Source organism: Hyla sarda, chromosome 1 (assembly GCF_029499605.1).
Source record: "Hyla sarda isolate aHylSar1 chromosome 1, aHylSar1.hap1, whole genome shotgun sequence".
NCBI classification, from domain to species: Eukaryota; Metazoa; Chordata; class Amphibia; order Anura; family Hylidae; genus Hyla; species Hyla sarda.
Genome location: NC_079189.1, coordinates 464,578,403 through 464,593,081, shown reverse-complemented (window position 1 = coordinate 464,593,081; position 14,679 = coordinate 464,578,403). Strand labels below are relative to the sequence as shown.

At 42.5% G+C, this 14,679-nt stretch overlaps 1 protein-coding gene across 3 annotated transcripts in view; it reads left to right on the top strand.

Annotated features, from left to right (window-relative positions):
* The window catches only part of CDK2AP1 (cyclin dependent kinase 2 associated protein 1), a 44,326-nt gene that overhangs the window by 14,213 nt on the left and 15,434 nt on the right, over positions 1-14,679 (top strand). Inside the window, exon 1 of one of the 3 annotated variants that reach the window (XM_056535943.1) lies at positions 4,932-5,110. The exons of the other annotated variants lie outside the window; for them this stretch is intronic. The gene's annotated coding sequence lies outside the window, so the exon portion shown is untranslated. Of the gene's footprint in view, positions 1-4,931; positions 5,111-14,679 lie in introns of those variants that run through there. 3 annotated transcript variants of the gene reach the window in all.

Here is a 14,679-nt window from a genome sequence, read left to right as displayed (position 1 = left end):
TACAACCCCAAAGCATGATTGATCCACCCCCATGCTTAACAGTTGGACAGAGGTTCTTTTAATTAAATTTTGTTCCCCTTCTTCTCCAAATGTACCTTTGCTCATTCCGGCCAAAAAGTTAAATTTTAACCTCATCAGTCCACAGAACTTGTTTCCAAAATTCATCAGGCTTGTCTATATGTTCATTTGCAAAGTTCAAATGCTGATTTTTGTGGTGAGGATGTAGAAAAGGTTCTCTTCTGATGACTCTTCCATGAAGACCATATTTGTACAAGTATCTCTTTATAGTGGAATAGTGTACCACAACTCCATTGTCTGCCAGATCTTTCTGGAAGGATTGTGCAGTCAAATGTGGGTTTTGAATTGTTTTTCTCACAATCCTGTTAGCTGTTCTGTCTGATATTTTTCTTGGTCTTTCAGATCTTGCTTTAACTTCCACTGTATTATCGCACAACAATATAGGTCCTGTACACGACCGCTGTTATCAGTAATCCTCAAGGCATAAAGAATATAAGGTACTACCAGTTAGACCAAAATAATAACTAGTGTTTGAGGTGCCTAAAACATAACTTTTAATGTATGAGTAAAATCTCCAAAGTAATTAGTGTAAACGTACTCATATAGTAGTATATGTCCCGTAAATAATAGAGCTGTTAAAAATATTTCTCATTTAACAATATTTTTAAACCAAGGGTGCTCATTTGTTTGATATCAGCACAACCTTTATCACTTTAGCCTCCTTTATCATACCAAAGGATGGCTAATTCCCCTTATCCGACGCGTTTCTGTTGCCCGTTTGGCGACGTCCTCAGGGGTGATAGCAAAATATAGGGGATATATAAAGTAAATGACATATATATTACAGTAAGAAAACCAATGTCCTATATGCTCATAAAGAATTTATAAAACATAGACCATATGGGTCCCGTGAAGCCTGCTGTCAGTGGTGATCCATCTATCATTCCACTGGCACACGGTTTAGAGGCTTCTAGGAATGTATAACAGCAGCGCCCACTCCCGCAGTGGCGAAGAGGCCGGCTGACTTCCAGCCCAGCGGCTAACTTCTACTGTTCCTGATGACTGCCATTTCTTAATTACATTCCGAACAGATGATATTGACATCTGAAAACATTTTGCTATCTTCTTATAGCCTTCTCCAGCTTTGTGAGCGTCAACTATTTTCAGTTTCAGATTTTTAGACAACTGCTTGGAAGAACCCATGGTGCTGATTATTGGGGCAAGGTCAGATGAGTCTGAGCATTTAAAAACTTTGAGATTGACATCACCTGGTCTTCCCAGATGATGATTGAGAACAATCTTCTGCAGGGTGCCCAAACTTTTCCAGATGCCATTTTTTTTTGTTTTCTGTTATTTTGAAAGTGTAAATGATGGAAATAAAATCTAACTTTTGTTGACATATTATAAGAATGTCTAATCTTTAATTTGATGCCTTTTGGATATTTTTCCATCTTTCCTTGGCTTCTTTATGCACATTAATACAAATTTTTACCTGGGGTGCCCAAACTTTTGATCTCCACTGTATATATATATATATATATATATATATATATATATATATAGAAAAACTACATAAGAACGTTAGCGATGCTACACGCGTGTGAACATAAACTGTTACGGGCCTATGTATAGTAACCGCTACGAGCTAAAACACTTGCCAGTAAAGCCACGAGCGTAGGTATGATATGAATGCGATGAATATATGAAACAATATAAATGCTATCAGCAGGTAAACAGTATAAAGTTATGAGCATACGTACAGCATGAAGGCAATGAGTGTATGAACGATGTAACTGCTACCCATCAAATAAACAGCATAACACTATAATCGTATGCATTGCATAAACTTTTTTTTCCATAACACTAAGAACGTGTGCACATATTTTTGTTTATTTATTTATTTTTAAACACTAGAAACATACAATATGAAGCTTAACATATGCATAGTATAAACGCAAGGCACGTATGCTTGGCATAAATGCTCTCCAAGCTACTGTGGTGCAAAGTAGTGATGAACTGTAGTACACGCAATATACACACACATATATATACACATATACCCACACTTTTTATATATATATATATATATATATATATATATATATATACACACACTCTTACGCACAAAGGTATTGGTGATGAAAGGGTTACTGATTAGTAACTACAGGTATATACAAGTAGCAGAAACTGTGTGGCAATAGCAATACTGACATTGACCGTAGTGCCACAAGTATAAACTAGTGTGACAACGCTGAAGTCAGGCACAGCTGGGGAGCTCTCCACCCACCGGACTGTGCTGTCTGGCCTGCAGGCAAAATGGGATTCAGTGCAGGCGCAATCAACAGGCTCCCGTTATTGCATGACCTGACCCATGACCTGAACTAGCTCAGGTCCCTTACTGTGAGCCATCATGTTAACTGGCTGCTTCAACTAACCTACTCCTCCTGACAGACACGCGCCTCTGCCACACCAGGCTATCCTCACAGGCCTCAAAACATCTCGACTCCCCCCTGTACACGGCAATAAAAACACTTACTCTGTGTCCCCACGGGTGATGCGTGCCAAACATCTGGCACTGAGGTAGCTGACGGGCTGCGCCAGAAACCGGGACTGCGACACCCGTAGTAAACGCAGCAACAGCTGAGTGCCGAATATTGGCGGTAAATTCAAATACCCGCCACAGCAACACAGCACCGAACGAAAATCTGAGTGCCTTGCAGACAGAGGTGTCCCTGCCAGTAACACTGCAGCACCCGGCTGTATATCTGAATGCTGGAGACTTGCTCTGCAGGTTCAAGACCAAACTGCTCTGCTACGGTACACCACGGAACCTTTCCCCCAAGCTTAATACGGTCAGGGAAAACCGCAGTTACATAGAAAAATCCAACCTGATATGTTCAACGCTGGGACTGGAGAGGCCATCGACAGGTTCCGCAAACGTCACGTACGCCCCACCTGGAAAGAAAAGGGGGAGTTATATACTCACACCCCTCACTTAATTGCTATAAGCCCCACCTAGAGGTGCAGGGGGCATGAAATACTTACGCTCCTCGCACAAATACAGCCCTATGGGTGTCTTACATATGTATATATACACTGCTCAAAAAAATAAAGGGAACACTAAGATAACACATCCTAGATTTGAATCAATGAACTAATCGTATGAAATTCTTTCGTCTTTACATAGTTGAATGTGCTGACAACAAAATCACCCAAAGATTTATCAATGGAAATCAAATTTATCAACCCATAGACGTCTAAATATGGACACACTCAAAATCAAGATGGAAAACCACGCTACAGGCTGATCCAATTTTGATGTAATGCCCTTAAAACAAGTCAAAATGAGGCTCAGTAATGTGTGTGGCTTCCACGTTCCCGTATTATCTCCCTACAATGCCTGGGCATGCTCCTGATGATGAGGGCTGTGTGGTCCCCTGAAGAAATGCCACCCCACACCATTACTGACCCACCGCCAAACTGGTCATGCTGCAGGATGTTGCAGGCAGTAGAATGTTCTCCATGGTGTCTCTGCCACGTCTGTCACATGTGCTCAGTGTGAACCTGCTTTCATCTGTGAAGAGCACAGGGTGCCAGTGGCGAATTTGCCAATCTTGGTGTTGTCTGGCAAATGCCAAATGTCCTGCACGGTGTTAGGCAGTAAGCATAACCCCCACCCATGGACATCGGGCCCTCATACCACCCTCATGGAGTCTGTTTCTGACCGTTTGAGTGGACACATACATATGTTTGGCCTGCTGGAGGTCATTTTGAAGGGCTCTGGCAGTGTTCCTCCTGCTCCTCCTTGCACAAAGGCGGAGGTAGTGGTCCTGCTGCTGGGTTGTTGCCCTCCTATGGCCTCCTCCATGTCTCCTGATGTACTGGCCTGTCTCCTGGTGGCGCCTCCATGCTCTAGACACTACGCTGACAGACACAGCAAACCTTCTTACCACAGCTTGCATTGATGTGCCATCCTGGATGAGCTGCACTACTTGAGCAACTTGTGTGGGTTGTAGACTCCGTCTCATGCTACTGAGTGAAAGCACCGCCAGCCTTCAAAAGTGACCAAAACATCAGCGAGGAAGCATAGGAACTGAGAAGTGGTCTGTGGTCACCACCTGCAGAACCACTTCTTTACTTGCCAATTGCCTATAACTTCCTCCTGTTTTCTGTTTCATTTGCACAACAGCATGTGAAATTGATTGTCAATCAGTGTTGCTTCCTGAGTGGACAGTGTCATTTCACAGAAGTGTGATTGACTTCGGGCTACATTGTGTTGTTTAAGTGTTCCCTTTATTTTTTTTGAGCAGTGTGTGTGTGTGTGTGTGTGTGTATATATATATATATATATATATATATATATATAGTGGTATTGGGGGGTATATTTAGTGATATAGAAAGTGTGTATATATAGTGATATGGGGAGTGTATATAGTCAAAGACAGCTCTTCTATTAGACCACGCACTGGCCCTGTACCCTGTCACAAGTGCAAGATTGTGCCTCAGATCAGCCTGAGGCGGTGGCCTAATGGAAGAGCCGCCTCTGAGCCCCTCTGCTACTTTAAGAGAAGTGGTGGATGCTATGTCCCTGCCCTGCTAGCAGAGTGCAGGGGAGAGAGGAGTGGCGCCCTAAGCCTCATCACACTGTCCACTATGCTCAGCTCCACTATTCTACCCCCAATGTGCACAGTACTGTGACATCACTGTGCTTAACCTGTGCTGACATCACTGTGTATATTAGCCGTGTACTGTGATGTCACTGTGCATATGAACCATGTACTGTGATGTCACTGTGCATATTAACCCTGCAAGTCACAGTACAGGGTTAAAACACAAAGTGACATCACAGTGTTAATATGCACTGTGGTATAATGAAGATTCGCATCTGGCACTAACGTCACTAGATATCTAGCCTTCACAATATTGGAGACAGTCCGGACTGACCTTTGGCAAACTGGTAGCGGTGATGCTCAGCCTTGAGGAGTAGTATCATCCGGGATGGCAATGTGAGGCGGGGGGAAACTCGCAACATCGCCATACCCGCCTGTGCCTGTGATGCTTGTACATAGTCAATAAAGCACCTTCCTGGATGGTGAGTGCCATCTTTCATGTCTTCTTTGTACGCCATTAATATGCACAGTGATGTCACTGTCCAGGGTTAAAGGGGTTCTCTGGTGAGAGTTTCCTTTTTTTTTTTTTCAGAACTATGCCCATACCTAGTATTTACCTAGTGTCTCCAGTGTCCTACTCTGGTCCCCAGCTGTGATTCTCTACCTGAGTTGTGGCCTGGAGTGACGTTGGGGCCAAGTGTGTCACACTCAGCCAATCACTGGCCACATAGAATCGGTGTAGCTTCAAGAGGTTTGCTGGCTCAGATAGGCACAGGAACCACTCGTAGGCAACAGGGTAGGAGATAAAAACTTTATTCCCAAGATGCAGCGCGTTTCACTGCGATTGCGCAGCTTCTTCAGGCGAAGCTGCGCAGTCGCAGTGAAACGCTTTGCATCTTGGGAATAAAGTTTTTATCTCCTACCCTGTTACCTACGAGTGGTTCCTGTGCCTATCTGAGCCGGCAAACATCTTGAAGCTACATCGTTCTATATATCCTATTGAGCCGGTGGGCAGCGGACACCTATTTTACGTGTATTACCATTGTTGTGTATGGGCCTGCACAACATTTGGTGAGCAGTTTTGATATTCTTTCCTCCACCCTTAAGTCCCTGTTTTAATTGCACCATGGAGCGCTCTCACCTTCATTTTTAAATAATCACTGGCCATGGCAGAATATTACTCCAGGCCCAGGAGTCACACTGCAGCTCAGGTAGAGAATCGCAGCTGGGGACTGGAGCAGGACAATGGAGACACTGCAGGAGCTGTTGGAGATGAGAACAGGCTTATTATTTTATATACTAGGTTTGGGCATAATTCTGAAAAGAAAACCGTCCTGTCGAATAACCCCTTTAATATATAGAGTGATGTCACAGTACAGGGATAATACAGCACACACAGTGATGTCACAGTAAATGGGCCAATACACATGGGGAATTTGTAAAGAGGTGGGGATGGTGCTATAGAGAGGAACCTAAAATGTTTGTCTGGCAGATTCTGCAGAGACAAGTCTTGACTAGGAGAAGTCATCATGGTGACTGATCTGAAAAGGAGAAGTGAACGACTCCGATTATAGAAAACATCACCTATTGGTCTAAGTATACAGGATTTGGTCAGTAACAGTATGATGGTAATATGTATGGTGATAATATTCTTCCCTGTATACTGATATTATTGGTAATATTGGTCAGTGTACAGTATTTGGTCAGTAACAGTATCATGGTAATATGTATGGTGATAATATCCCTCCTTATATACTGGTAATATTGATCTCAGTGTACAGGATTTATTCAGTAACAGTATGGTAATAATATTCCTCCTTGTATGCTGGCATTATTGGTGATTGTGGTCTCGATGTACATGCTTAAATTTGCAATGGGACCCATGGGACATTAATTACCCCCCTGATCTTAAATCTGCCCTGCCGCCACTTAAGATTGGTGCTGCAGCAACAGCGCAACCATCTCCCAGCTGAACAGATCACTATGTAAAGTCTGCAGAAAATTACGCAGGGCCTCATGCATGAGTTTCGCCTAAGGCCTCACCTCTACAGCTGCCTCTATACATATATATATATATATATATATGTGTGTATATAGTAAGATAAGGAGGGGTTATATAGTGATATGGGGAGTATATATACCGTCATGGCCATAAATGTTGGCACCCCTGAAATTTTTCTAGAAAATGAAGTATTTTTCACAGAAAAGGATTGCACTAACACATGTTCTGCTATACACATGTTTATTCCCTTGGTGTAGTGGAACTAAACCAAAAAGGGAGGAAAAAAAGCAAATTGGACATAATGTCATACCAAACTCCAAAAATGGGCTGGACAAAATTATTGGTACCCTTAACTTAATATTTGATTGCACACCCTTTGGAAAAAAATAACTAAAATCAGTCGCTTCCTATAACCATCAATAAGCTTCTTACACTTCTCAGCTGGAATGTTGGACCACTCTTCCTTTGCAAACTGCTCCAGGTCTCTCTTATTGGAAGGCGCCTTTTCCCAACAGCAATTTTAAGATCTCTCCACAGGTGTTCAATGGGATTTAGATCTGGACTCATTGCTGGCCACCTCAGAACTCTCCAGTGCTTTGTTGTCCTCCATTTCTGGGTGCTTTTTGATGTATGTTTGGGGTCATTGTCCTGTTGGAAGACCCAATATCTCGGACGCAAACCCAGCTTTCTGACATTGGGCTGTACAGTGTGACCCAGTGCCAGAGGCAGCAAAACAACCCCAAAACATCATTGAACCTCCACCATATTTCACTGTAGGTACTGTGTTCTTTTCTTTGTAGGCCTCAATCCGTTTTCGTTAAACAGTAGAATGATGTGCTTTACCAAAAAACTCTATCTTGGTCTCATCTGTCCAACAAGATGTTTTCCCAGAAGGATTTTGGCTTACTCAAGTTCATTTTGGCAAAATGTAGTCTTGCTTTTTTATGTCTCTTTGTCAGCAGTGGGGTCCTCCTGGGTCTCCTGCCATAGCATTTCATTTCATTTAAATGTCGATGGATAGTTTGCGCTGACACTGTTGTTTCCTGGGCCTGCAGGACAGCTTGAATAGCTTTGGAACTTGTTTGAGGCTGCTTATCCACCATCCAGAATATCCTGAGTTGACACCTTTCATAAATTTTTCTCTTCCGTCCACCCTCAGGGAGATTAGCTACAGTGCCATGGGTTGCAAACTTCTTTATAATGTTGACAATACTGTGGACAAAGGCAAATCTAGATCTCTGGAGATGGACTTGTAACCTTGAGATTGTTTATATTTTTCCACAATTTTGGTTCTCAAGTCCTCTTCTCCTCTTTCTGTTGTCCATGCTTAGTGTGCCATTATACAGTGGTCTCTAACTGTAGCCCTCCAGATGTTGCAAAACTGCAACTCCCAGCATGCCCAGACTGCAAAACTACAACTGACAGCATGTACTGATCGCCGAAGGGCATGCTGGGAGATGTAGTTATGCAATAGCTGGAGGAACGCAATTACAACTCCCAGCATGCCGAGACAGCTGTTTGCTGTCTGGGCATGCTGGGATTTGTAGTTTTGCAACAGCTGGAGGACCACAGTTTGGACATCACTTTGCAGTGTTCTCGAAAACTGTAGCCCTCCAGATGTTGCAAAATTGCAAATCCCAGCATTCCCAAACAGCAAAAAGCTGTCTCTGCATGCTGGGAGTTGTAATTGCGTTCCTCCAGCTATTGCATAACTACATCTCCCAGCATGCCCTTCGGCGATCAGTACATGCTGTCAGTTGTAGTTTTGCAACAGCTGGAGGCAAACTGGTTGAAAAATACTGAGTTAGGTAACAGAACCTAACTGAAGGTTTTCCAACCAGTGTGTGTCCAGCTGTTGCAAAAGTACAACTCCCAGCATGCACGGTCTGTCAGTACATGCTGGGAGTTGTAGTTTTGAAACTGCTGGAGGTTTGCCCCCCCCATGTGAACATACAGGGTACATTCACACGGGCAGGTTTACAGTAAGTTTTCTGCTTCAAGTTTGGGCTACGGCAAATTTTTCACCCCAGCACAAAGTCCTAGCGGGAAACTCACCGTAACACGCCAGTGTGAATGTACCCTAAAAATACTACACTAACACATAATAAAGAGTAAAACACTACAAATACACCCCTTATACCGCCCCCCCCCCCCCCCAATAAAAATGAAAAACGTATTGTATGGCAGTGTTTCCAAAACGGAGCCTCCAGCTGTTGCAAAACAACAACTCCCAGCATTATGTTTCCATCATAAAGTTGAGATGTTTTTACTTTTGGAAGACCTCAGAGGGCTTCAAAATATAGCAAAACAACTCCAAAACATCATTGAACCTCCACCATATTTCACTGTAGGTACTGTGTTCTTTTCTTTGTAGGCCTCAATCTGTTTTCGTTAAACAGTAGAATGATGTGCTTTACCAAAAAGCTCTATACCGACCCCCCCCCCCCCCCCCAATAAAAATGAAAAACCTATTTTATGGCAGTGTTTCCAAAACGGAGCCTCCAGCTGTTGCAAAACAGCAACTCCCAGCATTATGTTTCCATCATAAAGTTGAGATGTTTTTACTTTTGGAAGACCTCAGAGGGCTTCAAAATATAGCAAAACAACCCCAAAACATCATTGAACCTCCACCATATTTCACTGTAGGTACTGTGTTCTTTTCTTTGTAGGCCTCAATCCGTTTTCGTTAAACAGTAGAATGATGTGCTTTACCAAAAAGCTCTATCTTGGTCTCATCTGTCCAACAAGATGTTTTCCCAGAAGGATTTTGGCTTACTCAAGTTCATTTTGGCAAAATGTAGTCTTGCTTTTTTATGTCTCTTTGTCAGCAGTGGGGTCCTCCTGGGTCTCCTGCCATAGCATTTCATTTCATTTAAATGTCGATGGATAGTTTGCGCTGACATTGTTATTTCCTGGGCCTGCAGGACAGCTTGAATATCTTGTTTGAGGCTGCTTATCCACCATCCAGAATTTCCTGAGTTGACACCTTTCATAAATTTTTCTCTTCCGTCCACCCTCAGGGAGATTAGCTACAGTGCCATGGGTTGCAAACTTCTTTATAATGTTGACAATTCTGTGGACAAAGGCAAATCAGCTTTCTGACATTGGGCTGTACAGTGTGACCCAGTGCCAGAGGCAGCAAATTTTCAAAATGGAAATTTTTCAGGGACCAGTTCTGTTTTGGAGTGGATTTGAAGGGCCTTCTTATTAGAAATACCCCACAAATGACCCCATTATAAAACTGCACCCCTCAAAGTGACATTCAAAAGGTTTGTTAACCCTTTAGGTGTTTCACAGGAATAACAGCAAATTGAAGGAGAAAATTCAAAATCTTCATTTTTTACACTGGCATGTTCTTGTAGACCCAGTTATTGCATTTTTACAAGGGGTAAAAGGAGAGAAATCTTCCTAAAATGTGTAACTCAATTTCTCTCGAGTAAGAAAATACCTCATATGTGTATGTCAAGTGTTCGGCGGGCGCAGTAGAGGGCTCAAAAGGGAAGGAGCGACAGTGGGATTTTGGAGAGTGAGTTTTTCTGAAATGGTTTTTGGGGGGCATGTCACATTTAGGAAGCCCCTATGGTGCCAGAACAGCAAATAAAACCCCACATGGGATACTATTTTGGAAACTACACCCCTCAAGGCACATAACAAGGGGTCCAGTGAGCCTTAACACCCCACAGGTGTTTGACGACTTTTCGTTAAAGGTGGATGTGTAAATGATTTTTTTTTCCACAAAAATGCTAGTTTTCCCTCAAATTTTAAATTTTACAAGGGGTAATAGGACAAAATGCCCCCCAAAATTTGAAACCCCATCTCTTCTGAGTATGGAAATACCCCATGTGTTGACGTCAATGCTCTCCAGTGCTTTATTGTCCTCCATTTCTGGCTTACTCAAGTTCATTTTGGCAAAATGTAGTCTTGCTTTTTTATGTCTCTTTGTCAGCAGTGGGGTCCTCCTGGGTCTCCTGCCATAGCATTTCATTTCATTTAAATGTCGATGGATAGTTTGCGCTGACACTGTTGTTTCCTGGGCCTGCAGGACAGCTTGAATAGCTTTGGAACTTGTTTGAGGCTGCTTATCCACCATCCAGAATATCCTGAGTTGACACCTTTCATAAATTTTTCTCTTCCGTCCACCCTCAGGGAGATTAGCTACAGTGCCATGGGTTGCAAACTTCTTTATAATGTTGACAATACTGTGGACAAAGGCAAATCTATATCTCTGGAGATGGACTTGTAACCTTGAGATTGTTTGTTTATATTTTTCCACAATTTTGGTTCTCAAGTCCTCTTCTCCTCTCTCTGTTGTCCATGCTTAGTGTGCCATTATACAGTGGTCTCTAACTGTAGCCCTCCAGATGTTGCAAAACTGCAACTCCCAGCATGCCCAGACTGCAAAACTACAACTGACAGCATGTACTGATCGCCGAAGGGCATGCTGGGAGATGTAGTTATGCAATAGCTGGAGGAACGCAATTACAACTCCCAGCATGCCGAGACAGCTGTTTGCTGTCTGGGCATGCTGGGATTTGTAGTTTTGCAACAGCTGGAGGACCACAGTTTGGACATCACTTTGCAGTGTTCTCGAAAACTGTAGCCCTCCAGATGTTGCAAAATTGCAAATCCCAGCATTCCCAAACAGCAAACAGCTGTCTCGGCATGCTGGGAGTTGTAATTGCGTTCCTCCGGCTATTGCATAAATACATCTCCCAGCATGCCCTTCGGCGATCAGTACATGCTGTCAGTTGTAGTTTTGCAACAGCTGGAGGCAAACTGGTTGAAAATACTGAGTTAGGTAACAGAACCTAACTGAAGGTTTTCCAACCAGTGTGTGTCCAGCTGTTGCAAAAGTACAACTCCCAGCATGCACGGTCTGTCAGTACATGCCCCCCCCATGTGAACATACAGGGTACATTCACACGGGCAGGTTTACAGTAAGTTTTCTGCTTCAAGTTTGGGCTACGGCAAATTTTTCACCGCAGCACAAAGTCCTAGCGGGAAACTCACCGTAACACGCCAGTGTGAATGTACCCTAAAAATACTACACTACACTAACACATAATAAAGAGTAAAACACTACAAATACACCCCTTATACCGACCCCCCCCCCCCCCCCTCAATAAAAATGAAAAACGTATTGTATGGCAGTGTTTCCAAAACGGAGCCTCCAGCTATTGCAAAACAACAACTCCCAGCATTTCCGGACAGCCACTGACTGTCCAGGCATGCTGGGAATTTAGCAACAGCTGGAGGCACCCTGTTTGGAAATCACTGGTGTACAATACCCTTATGTGCACCCCTATGCAATCCCTAATTTAGTCCTCAAATACGCATGGCGCTCTCTCACTTCAGAGCCCTGTCGTACTTCAAGGAAACAGTTTAGGGCCACATATGGGGTATTTCCGTACTCAGGAGAAATTGCACTACAAATTTTGGGGGGGCTTTTTCTCCTTTTACCCCTTATGAAAAGGAAAAGTTGGGGGCTACACCAGCTTGTTAGTGTAAAAAAAATAAAAAATTTTACACTAACATGCTGGTGTTGCCCCATAATTTTTATTTTCACAAGTGTTAAAAGGAAAAAAAGACCCCCAAAATTTGTAACGCAATTTCTCCTGAGTACAGAAATACCCCATATGTGGGCGTAAAATGCTCTGCGGGAGCACAACAAGGCTCAGGAGTGAGAGCGCACCATGTACATTTGAGGCCTAAATTGGTGATTTGCACAGAGGTGGACGATTTTACAGCGGTTCTGACATAAACGCAAAAAAATAAATACCCACATGTGATCCCATTTTGGAAACTACACGCCTCACATAATGTAATAAGGGATACAGTGAGCATTTACGCCCCACAGGTGTCTGACAGATTTTTGGAACAGTGGTCCGTGAAGATGAAAAATGTAATTTTTCATTTGCACAGCCCACTGTTCCAAAAATCTGTCAAACGCCAGTGGGGTGTAAATACTCGCTGCACCCCTTATTAAATTCTGTGAGGGGTGCAGTTTCCAAAATAGGGTCACATGTGGGGGGGGGGGGGGTCCACTGTTCTGGCACCCCGTGGGCTTTGTAAACACACATGGCCCCTGACTTCCATTCCAAACTATTTTTTTCCCAAAAGCTGTGGGGTGTTAAGGCTCACTGGACCCCTTGTTATGTGCCTTGAGGGGAGTAGTTTCCAAAATAGTATCCCATGTGGGGTTTTATTTGCTGTTCTGGCACCATAGGGGCTTCCTAAATGTGACATGCCCCCCAAAAACCATTTCAGAAAAACTCACTCTCCAAAATCCCACTGTCGCTCCTTCCCTTTTGAGCCCTCTACTGCGCCCGCCGAACACTTGACATACACATATGAGGTATTTTCTTACTCGAGAGAAATTGAGTTACACATTTTAGGAAGATTTCTCTCCTTTTACCCCTTGTAAAAATGCAATAACTGGGTCTACAAGAACATGCCAGTGTAAAAAATGAAGATTTAGAATTTTCTCCTTCAATTTGCTGTTATTCCTGTGAAACACCTAAAGGGTTAACAAACCTTTTGAATGTCATTTTGAATACTTTGAGGGGTGCAGTTTTTATAATGGGGTCATTTGTGGGGTATTTCTAATAAGAAGGCCCTTCAAATCCACTCCAAAACAGAACTGGTCCCTGAAAAATTTCCATTTTGAAAATTTGCTGCTATATTTTGAAGCCCTCTGAGGTCTTCCAAAAGTAAAAACATCTCAACTTTATGATGGAAACATAAAGTAGACATATTGTACATGTGAATCAATATATCATTTATTTGGAATATTCATTTTCCTTATAAGCAGAGAGCTTCAAAGTAAAAAAAAAAAGCTAAATTTTCAATTTTTTCATAACATTTTGGAATTTTTCACCAAGAAATGATGCAAGTATCGACAAAATGTTACCACTAACATAAAGTAGAATATGTCACGAAAAAACAATCTCGGAATCAGAATGAAAGGTAATAGCATCCCAGAGTTATTAATGTTTAAAGTGACAGTGGTCAGATGTGCAAAAAATGGCCGTGTCCTACAGTGAAAATTGGCTGGGTCCTTAATGGTTAAAGGAGCATCACATGCTTGAAACAATCTTATTTTGTCCAGACCATTTTTGGAGTTTGGTGTGACATTATGTCCAATTGGCTTTTTTTCCCCTCCCTTTTTTTGTTTAGTTCCAATACACACAAAGGGAATAAACATATGTATAGCAAAACGTGTTACTGCAATCCTGTGAGAAATACTTAATTTTCTTTAAAAATTTCAGGGGTGCCAACATTTACGGCCGTTTGTGTATTTGTGGTGTTTGTGTTGCAAACCCTGAAGCTCCCAGTAACCTTATTGGGTGTTTCAGTGTGACATGTCCTCTCTGCTTCATCCTGCTTATGTGTCCACATACTGATGTCGAAAAAATGTTTGCTACCCTACCGTTAAAGACAGGAACCCCCACAATGCTCCCTGAAATAACTTGAAACTGACAAAAGTAATAATGAATAAAGTTACTAAAAATAAGCATCAGAAATTGCTTTTGAATTTTGGTTTAACAGAATAATTTAAAAAAACAAACAAAATAATTTAACTGTCCTGGACAATAATGATGGTAGCCTAAACTTAATATTTTGTTGCACAACCTATTGTGGCACTCACTGCAATCCAGCGATTTCTGTAACTCTCAATGAGACTTCTGTGCTTATCTACAGTTATCTTAGTCCACTCCTCATAAGATACTGCTCCAGCTGTCTCAGGACGCCAGACTGAATGTTTCAGCTAATTCCACTGATGTTCAATAGGATTTAGATCAGGACTTAGAAGACCACTTCAGAATAGTCCAATGTTTTGCTCCTAAACATTCTTTGGTGTTTTAGCTGTGTGTTTTGAGTTATTATCCTGTTGGAGGACCCATGACCTGCAACTTAGACCAAGCTTTCTGACACTGGCAAGCACATTTAGCTCCAGAATTCCTTGAAAGTCTTGAGATTTAATTGTACCCTGTACAGATTCATGACCCCTCTGCCAGATGTAGCAAAGCAGCCCCAAAACATAACCGA